Source organism: Schistocerca americana, chromosome 9, assembly GCF_021461395.2.
Source record: "Schistocerca americana isolate TAMUIC-IGC-003095 chromosome 9, iqSchAmer2.1, whole genome shotgun sequence".
Taxonomy (NCBI): domain Eukaryota; kingdom Metazoa; phylum Arthropoda; class Insecta; order Orthoptera; family Acrididae; genus Schistocerca; species Schistocerca americana.
The window spans coordinates 88,400,358-88,409,034 of record NC_060127.1 but is presented as its reverse complement, the minus strand read 5'-3'; positions in this window follow the sequence as shown (position 1 = coordinate 88,409,034).

Below are 8,677 nucleotides of genomic sequence, written 5' to 3'. Positions count from 1 at the left end.
TGACTAATCCGGCACTGGGTAATCTGCGTAAGTTGGTAGACTATATATAGTAGCCACTGTTGTCCACAAGTACTGATAGTCAATTTTGCACGACATCGTCTCGACTGTGCTGTGCTGCCACCTTAGAGCGACCCCCAAACTTCAGACACTGTAACTTCCTGATAAAATGTAATTGTTTTGTCTGCATGAGCACATAATTAATTGTTTAATAACAATACACTTGCTTACATTTAATATCATTTTGCAATGTGATATACGATCACTGCGTTTTATTATACAAGGCTTAATTAAATTTCATATTCCATGCCAGAAATACGTACCGCATCTGATGACGACCATCTTTGTAATGTGCATTCACGAATTCATTACTTCCGTTTGAAATGTATATCATAGCAGCTGTCTGGTACGAGTCACACGCTGCAGGGGGTTGTCAGTACTGGAATACAAACTATGAAACGAAGACTTCACAACAGAAACATCTCATCAGTTTCCGTTTTCTCAGTGCAGTCTTGTGCCCATCCCGGAGATTAAGACTTGTTCTAAGCAGATGTGGCAAGATGACCCCTGCCCCGAGTTACTGCAGCTCAAAAATGTGGTGATTCTGTAAAAACAGCCTTTGCCATTCGACCAGGACTAATTTTGTGCGAAAGTAGGCGACAATGCAACCTCATTGTTCTTAGTGGCCTCCGTAGTAAATGTTGGATTGTTTCAGTCTAATCTTTGTTAAGTGATGGTCCAGTGTCTGTGGTTAAGCAGAAGCGCCGGGAAAGACAGGAAAATGGGTGAGCAACATATGAATTACGTCTGCAAAAGTGTTCCCGCCCAACTGCAAAACGAAGTGACCTCTCTTGTTCCATTACTTGAAAAGTAGACATCAGTCTGAGAGTTACTTCTGATTTCAGAGCGAAGTTTTGGCCAGAATAAAAATTTCGTCATTGTGTATTCTTTGAATATGCTAGCGCGCAGCTTGAAAATAGTCAACAAAAAACTTACAGCATCCCCATGTGAGGTAATTCTTTTTTGCTCAGACACACACACACACACACACACACACACACACACACACACACACACACACACACACACACACCCACCTTAGACCAATCAGTGTATTATTTACATAGCGCCAGCCAAAACTTATGGAGAGGAAGATGATTTGCCGAACTTGGGTAAGACTGAATCTGTCGACAGTAATGGAGAGAACCAGAGAACATTGATCTGATCAGTTCTGTGTATCTTTAATTTAACCTAATCTTTTATTCTGTGACAAATTAGTATATTACGAGGTTTATAAAGTGCAATTAACATACTTGTAGAGCCATTCCTTTGTACCTACTGTTCCAAATATTCGGTAGTAAGATGGTGTCTTCGATCACTCAAAACGTTTTATGAGCAGAAATGGACCGTTCTACATCAACTGAGGTAACTGGGCAGCATTTGAATTTGGGTGCTGCGGTGGCACTTATTGTTTCTGGTAAAAGTTCATCCGTCCCATTAATAAAACTATCAATTTGGAACAAGGGTTCAAAGCCTGCGTTATTGTTTAAAATGTTTTCAAACTTTTCTTTAAGTTTTCTTGGGAATACCTCCGGAAATGAGTAATTCACTAAAATAATTTTATTCATTAACTGAATAGATTCATTCAACGCAAAACTTCGAATTTCAAGCCTTTTAATACTTGCAGGTATATGAAAAAAATGAGTGTTAATCACAGCAATGTCTTTTTTAATACCAGAATCATTAAAAGTGTCCTTGCACTGGCAAACTGCCAAAGCCTCTGCACTATTGAAGTCTTTTGCTACCCCTCTATTAGCCTCGAAATGTTCATTGTAAAACAACACAACTCCGACCCACCTACCCCACAGAGTTACCACAAGTTTGGGAGGTAAAGGCATATGTGGCAGTTTTTCTTTGTAGCTCTTGATGCGAGCAGGAGCCTTTAGAAACACTTTCTTCGAAGAAATCGTTTAATTTACATTCGCAAACGTGGAACGTACATCAGCAAGGCGATGTATTCCATGAGCAAAGCACGCCACATGAATCAAATTGGGATAAAATACTCGGAGGTCTTTGCCTGCTTTGATCATTTATGGAGCAACATCTGAAATAAACACAGACACCTTTTTATCTGCAGAAGATTCTGAAAATATTTTTCTAATACTCTCATTCACAAATCTGGCAATCGTAGAATGATTTACTTTTTCAAGTTCTTTGCAGGCCGCTAAATAGGAAGGAGGAGGCTCTTCTTTTAAAGCATCAACAATTAAATTTTCAATGCAACGGCCAAAAGTGTGTATAGTTTCTTCAACTGAAATTCAGATAATTCTGTTCTTGAGTTGATTGCGTATTTCTTCCAGAACATTTACGTAAATTGTCGGTATGTAATTTTCACGCAATGCTGATTCGTCTAGTATATTTTGATTTAAGAAATATTTGCGTAGGAAGCCTTTGAGGACAGGGTTTGTAAGTTTGTGAAGAGGTATATTGCTTGCAATGAATGCTTCATGTAGATCCATGTTAAACCAACTTTTTTTGGTTACTTTAAATGCGAACATTTTACAAATGTGACAGTATACAGGGTGATTCAAAAAGAATACCACAACTTTAGGAATTTAAAACTCTGCAACAACAAAAGGCAGAGCTAAGCACTATCTGTCGGCGAATTAAGGGAGCTATAAAGTTTCATTTAGTTGTACATTTGTTCGCTTGAGGCGCTGTTGACTAGGCGTCAGCGTCAGCGTCAGTTGATGCTAAGATGGCGACCGCTCAACAGAAAGCTTTTTGTGTTACTGAGTACGGCAGAAGTGAATTGACGACAGTTGTTCAGCGTGCATTTCGAACGAAGTATGGTGTTAAACCTCCTGATAGGTGGTGTATTAAATGTTGGTATTAACAGTTTACAGAGAATGGGTGTTTGTGCAAAGGGAAAAGTTCTGGACGGCCGATAACGAGTGATGAAAATGTAGCACACATCGAGCAAGCATTTGTTCGCAGCCCAGGAAAATCGACTCGCAGAGCTAGCAGAGAGCTGCAAATTCCACAATCAACTGTATGGAGAGTCCTACGAAAAAGGTTAGTTATGAAACCTTATCGTCTGAACTACCTGAACGTCAACTACCCGAGGCGATGGATCAGCCGCCAGGCAGCCCGTGACAGAGCACTTCATCACTGGCCTCCAAGAAGCCCTGATCTTGCCCCCTGCGATTTTTTCTTATGGGGGTATGTTAAGGATATGGTGTTTCGGCCACCTCTCCCAGCCACCATTGATGATTTGAAACGAGAAATTACAGCAGCTATCCAAACTGTTACGCCTGATATACTACAGAGAGTGTGGAACGAGTTGCAGTATCGGGTTGATATTGCTCGTGTGTCTGGAGGGGGCCATATTGCACATCTCTGAACTTGTTTTTGAGTGAAAAAAAACCTTTTTAAATACTCTTTGTAATGATGTATAACAGAAGGTTATATTATGTTTCTTTCATTAAATACACATTTCACATTTTTAAAGTTGTGGTATTCTTTTTGAATCACCCTGTACATCTGCTGGGTTACGACAGTGAAAGGAACCTGTGACCATTGGAGGCAGTGCCACAAGGTCCTATAAAAAATCGTAACACCACACACACAAATGTCATATTAACTAATGTAAATCCACCCGATGATGGAGGTTTAAAACTTTGAAACGCATCATGGAAATAAATAGAATGGTGACTGGTAACAGTAAACTTGTTTCATTTTTTGGTTACCTTTGGACAAATCCTTGCTACCGCAACTTGCAGTTGCCAGAACTTGCAGTTGCCAGAACTTGCAGTTGCCAGAACTTGCAGTTGCCAGAACTTGCAGTTGCCAGAACTTGCAGTTGCCAGAACTTGCAGTTGCCAGAACTTGCAGTTGCCAGAACTTGCAGTCGTGGTCCTCTCTTCTGCATTCCTTGACGTACTGGTCTGTTTGAAACATTTTTTGCACGAAACGTTTTTTTCGCAAACTCGACAATATAAAACAATTCCGTCGTATATAAATGTTCCAGGATGGTCAGCTATTCACGAAAAGACATTCCCTTTTTTCCGGGCGACATGACGCACAACACTTTACACACTACACGTCGTAAACACGTTCAACTGTGTACAAGTAAATAATTAAGTTAAACTGAAACTATGGACTTGCCACTAAAGCCTTGCGTAGGGCGACGCGTACGGTGTGACAGCGGAGGGGATTAACCGGGGGCGTGGGTGCTGGAGCATTGACTCTTGTCTGCCTGTGCCTGTTCCTCTTCTACATGGTGTTACAAAAAGGTACGGGCAAACTTTCAGGAAACATTCCTCACACACAAAGAAAAGATGTTATGTGGACATGGGTCCGGAAACGCTTAATTTCCATGTTAGAGCTCAGTTTCGTCAGTATGTACTGTACTTCCTCGATTCAAATTGTAAATTTTCAGTCAACACGTGTGGGCTGACGAGAATCCGCGCGCAATTGTGCAATCACGTCATCAACACAGATTTTCTGTGAACGTTTGGGCAGGCATTTTTAGTGATGTCTTGATTGGACCCCATGTTCTTCCACCTACGCTCAATGGAGCACATTATCATGATTTCATACGGGATACTCTACCTGTGCTGTGTGCGTTCCTGTACGCATGTATTAAACACTACAGTTAAAACTGGACTCTTACGAGCATCTAGGCATGTGAATATGGAAACCAAAACAATTCTTCTGAAAAAAAAAAAAAAAAACCTCATACAATGTCCTCTTCGACACTCTCCTGTGCTGGAAATACTTAACCGATCAATGAGTAATAAGTAAGAACCTTCAATTTTCCATACTTTTTAAATATTGTTCCCCAAAAGTTTACAATTGCGAAGAGAAAAAACATTGTTTAATCCCCCATACCGGAGGAAATTATTTTCAGGTCAATTACCATAACTGTCGTATTTCGTTTCTGCTACTAAATTTGTCGCCAGTATAGTGCTTAATTATTTCTTCCATTTTTTTTGGAACAATTTATTTGTTCATTTCTTTGTTTTAGCTTGGCACGTGACAACGAAAACAGTCTCGCCACCTTCGTATCTGCATATATCTTTCAGACGAAAAATCGACTTGTGATAAATGTTACACATGTTAAGGCAGCTACACACGGAACTGCATGCTTGACAAGAACGCTTGCGCAAGCATGCACAAATCCGCTCGCCACAATACGGCTCAAGAATGCTTGTACAAGCAGCAGTGCATTTAAGCTGGAAAACGTCGATCTCAGACGGCGATGTGTTGGCTGTGGCGGCCCTTTTGCTTGTATTAAAGAAAGCACAACACACTCAAACTGTGCAGACTGACTTAATTCTGATTAATGCTTTCAAAAGCCTCCTTATAGTTGGTGCACGATTGCACAAGCATGCATAATCGAAATTCGATCAAGCATCAAGCTTTTTGTACAATCCTGATGCTTGAGCAAATTAATTCCCACAAATTCTCACGCATGCAGGCGTGTGCAGCCGCGTTTAAGTACACTGCTGGCCATTAAAATTGCCACACCACGAAGATGACGCGCTACAGTCTTGAAATTTAACCGATAGGAAGAAGATGCTGTGATATACAAATGATAAGCTTTTCAGAGCGTTGACACAAGGTAGGCGCCGGTGGCGACACCTACAGCGTGCTGACATGACGAAAGTTTCCAACCGATTGCTCATACACAAACAGCAATTGACCGGCGTTGCCAGGTGAAACGTTGTTGTGATGCTTAGAGTAAAGAGGAGAAATTCGTATCATCACGTTTCCGCCTTTGATAAAGGTCGGATTGTAGCCTATCGCGATTGCGGTTTATCGTATCGCGACACTGCAGCTCGCGTTGGTCGAGATCCAATGACTGTTAGCAGAATATGGAATCGGTGGGTTCAGGAGGATAATACAGAACGCCGTGCTGGATCCCAACGGCCTCGTATCACTAACAGTCGAGATGACAGGCATCTTATCCGCATGGCTGTAACGGATCGTGCAGCCACGTCTCGATCCCTGAGTCAACAAATGGGGACGTTTGCAAGACAACAACCATCTGCACGAACAGATCGACGACCTTTGCAGCAGCATGGACTATCAGCTCGGAGACCATGGCTGTGGTTACCCTTGACGCTGCATCACAGACAGGAGCGCCTGCGATGGTGTACTTAACGACGAACCTGGGTGCACGAATGGCAAAACGTAATTTTTTCAGATGACTCCAGGTTCTATTTACAGCATCATGATGGTCACATCCGTGTTAGGCGACATCGCAGTGAACGCACATTGGAATCGTGTATTCGTCATCGCCATACTGGCGTATCACCCGGCGTCATGGTATGGGGTGCCATTGGTTACACGTGTCGGTAACCTCTTGTTCGCATTGACGACACTTCGAACAATGGACGTTACATTTCAGATGTGTTACGACCCGTGGCTCTACCCTTCATTCGATCTCTGCGAAACCCTACATTTCAGCAGGATAATGCACGACCACATGTTGCAGGTGCTGACGGGCATTTCTGTATACAGAAAATGTTCGACCGCTGCCCTGATCAGCACATTCTCCAGATCTCTCACAAATTGAAAACGTCTGGTTAATGGTGGCCAAGCAACTGGCTCGTCACAATATGCCAGTCACTACTCTTGATGAACTGTGGTATCATGTTGAAGCTGCATGGGCAGCTGTACCTGTACACGCCATCCAAGCTCTGTTTGACTCAATGCCCAGGCATGTCAAGGCCGTTATTACTGCCAGAGGTGGTTGTTCTGGGTGCTGTTTTCTCAGGATCTATGCACCCAAATTGCGTGAAAATGTAATCACTTGTCAGTTCTAGTATAATATATTTGTCCAATGAATACCTGTTTATCATCTGCATTTCTTCTTGGTGTAGCAATTTTAATTGCCAATAGTGTACATTTAAGAATCGTTCGCCACTGAAAATGTTAATAAAAAAAAAAAAAAAAAGATCGTGATGAGCTACGATATGAAAGTCTTGGCTTGTCTGACTCGAGCTACTCGTAGTGGATTTCTGTACAAGCGTTATACCATTCCTAACTATCAAAAATGTAAGAGCATCGCTCCAGCACTGCTGTACAGCTAAGTACAGCGATTGTCTATAGACATTGTAGAGACACTGCCAATAGACGTGTAACTAGACAATGCATATACACTCCTGGAAATGGAAAAAAGAACACGTTGACACCGGTGTGTCAGGCCCACCATACTTGCTCCGGACACTGCGAGAGGGCTGTACAAGCAATGATCACACGCACGGCACAGCGGACACACCAGGAACCGCGGTGTTGGCCGTCGAATGGCGCTAGCTGCGCAGCATTTGTGCACCGCCGCCGTCAGTGTCAGCCAGTTTGCCGTGGCATACGGAGCTCCATCGCAGTCTTTAACACTGGTAGCATGCCGCGACAGCGTGGACGTGAACCGTATGTGCAGTTGACGGACTTTGAGCGAGGGCGTATAGTGGGCATGCGGGAGGCCGGGTGGACGTACCGCCGAATTGCTCAACACGTGGGGCGTGAGGTCTCCACAGTACATCGATGTTGTCGCCAGTGGTCGGCGGAAGGTGCACGTGCCCGTCGACCTGGGACCGGACCGCAGCGACGCACGGATGCACGCCAAGACCGTAGGATCCTACGCAGTGCCGTAGGGGACCGCACCGCCACTTCCCAGCAAATTAGAGACACTGTTGCTCCTGGGGCATCGGCGAGGACCATTCGCAACCGTCTCCATGAAGCTGGGCTACGGTCCCGCACACCGTTAGGCCGTCTTCCGCTCACGCCCCAACATCGTGCAGCCCGCCTCCAGTGGTGTCGCGACAGGCGTGAATGGAGGGACGAATGGAGACGTGTCGTCTTCAGCGATGAGAGTCGCTTCTGCCTTGGTGCCAATGATGGTCGTATGCGTGTTTGGCGCCGTGCAGGTGAGCGCCACAGTCAGGACTGCATACGACCGAGGCACACAGGGCCAACACCCGGCATCATGGTGTGGGGAGCGATCTCCTACACTGGCCGTACACCACTGGTGATCGTCGAGGGGACACTGAATAGTGCACGGTACATCCAAACCGTCATCGAACCCATCGTTCTACCATTCCTGGACCGGCAAGGGAACTTGCTGTTCCAACAGGACAATGCACGTCCGCATGTATCCCGTGCCATCCAACGTGCTCTAGAAGGTGTAAGTCAACTACCCTGGCCAGCAAGATCTCCGGATCTGTCCCCCATTGAGCATGTTTGGGACTGGATGAAGCGTCGTCTCACGCGGTCTGCACGTCCAGCACGAACGCTGGTCCAACTGAGGCGCCAGGTGGAAATGGCATTTCAAGCCGTTCCACAGGACTACATCCAGCATCTCTAAGATCGTCTCCATGGGAGAATAGCAGCCTGCATTGCTGCGAAAGGTGGATATACACTGTACTAGTGCCGACATTGTGCATGCTCTGTTGCCTGTGTCTATGTGCCTGTGGTTCTGTCAGTGTGATCATGTGATGTATCTGACCCCAGGAATGTGTCAATAAAGTTTCCCCTTCCTGGGACAATGAATTCACGGTGTTCTTATTTCAGTTTCCAGGAGTGTAGATCGGCAAGAGACTATCGCGTGTACACACTTGAATGCCTTGTTACTCGATGTTTGCTAAATATGACTGACCTTGTTGAGATGGTGCCT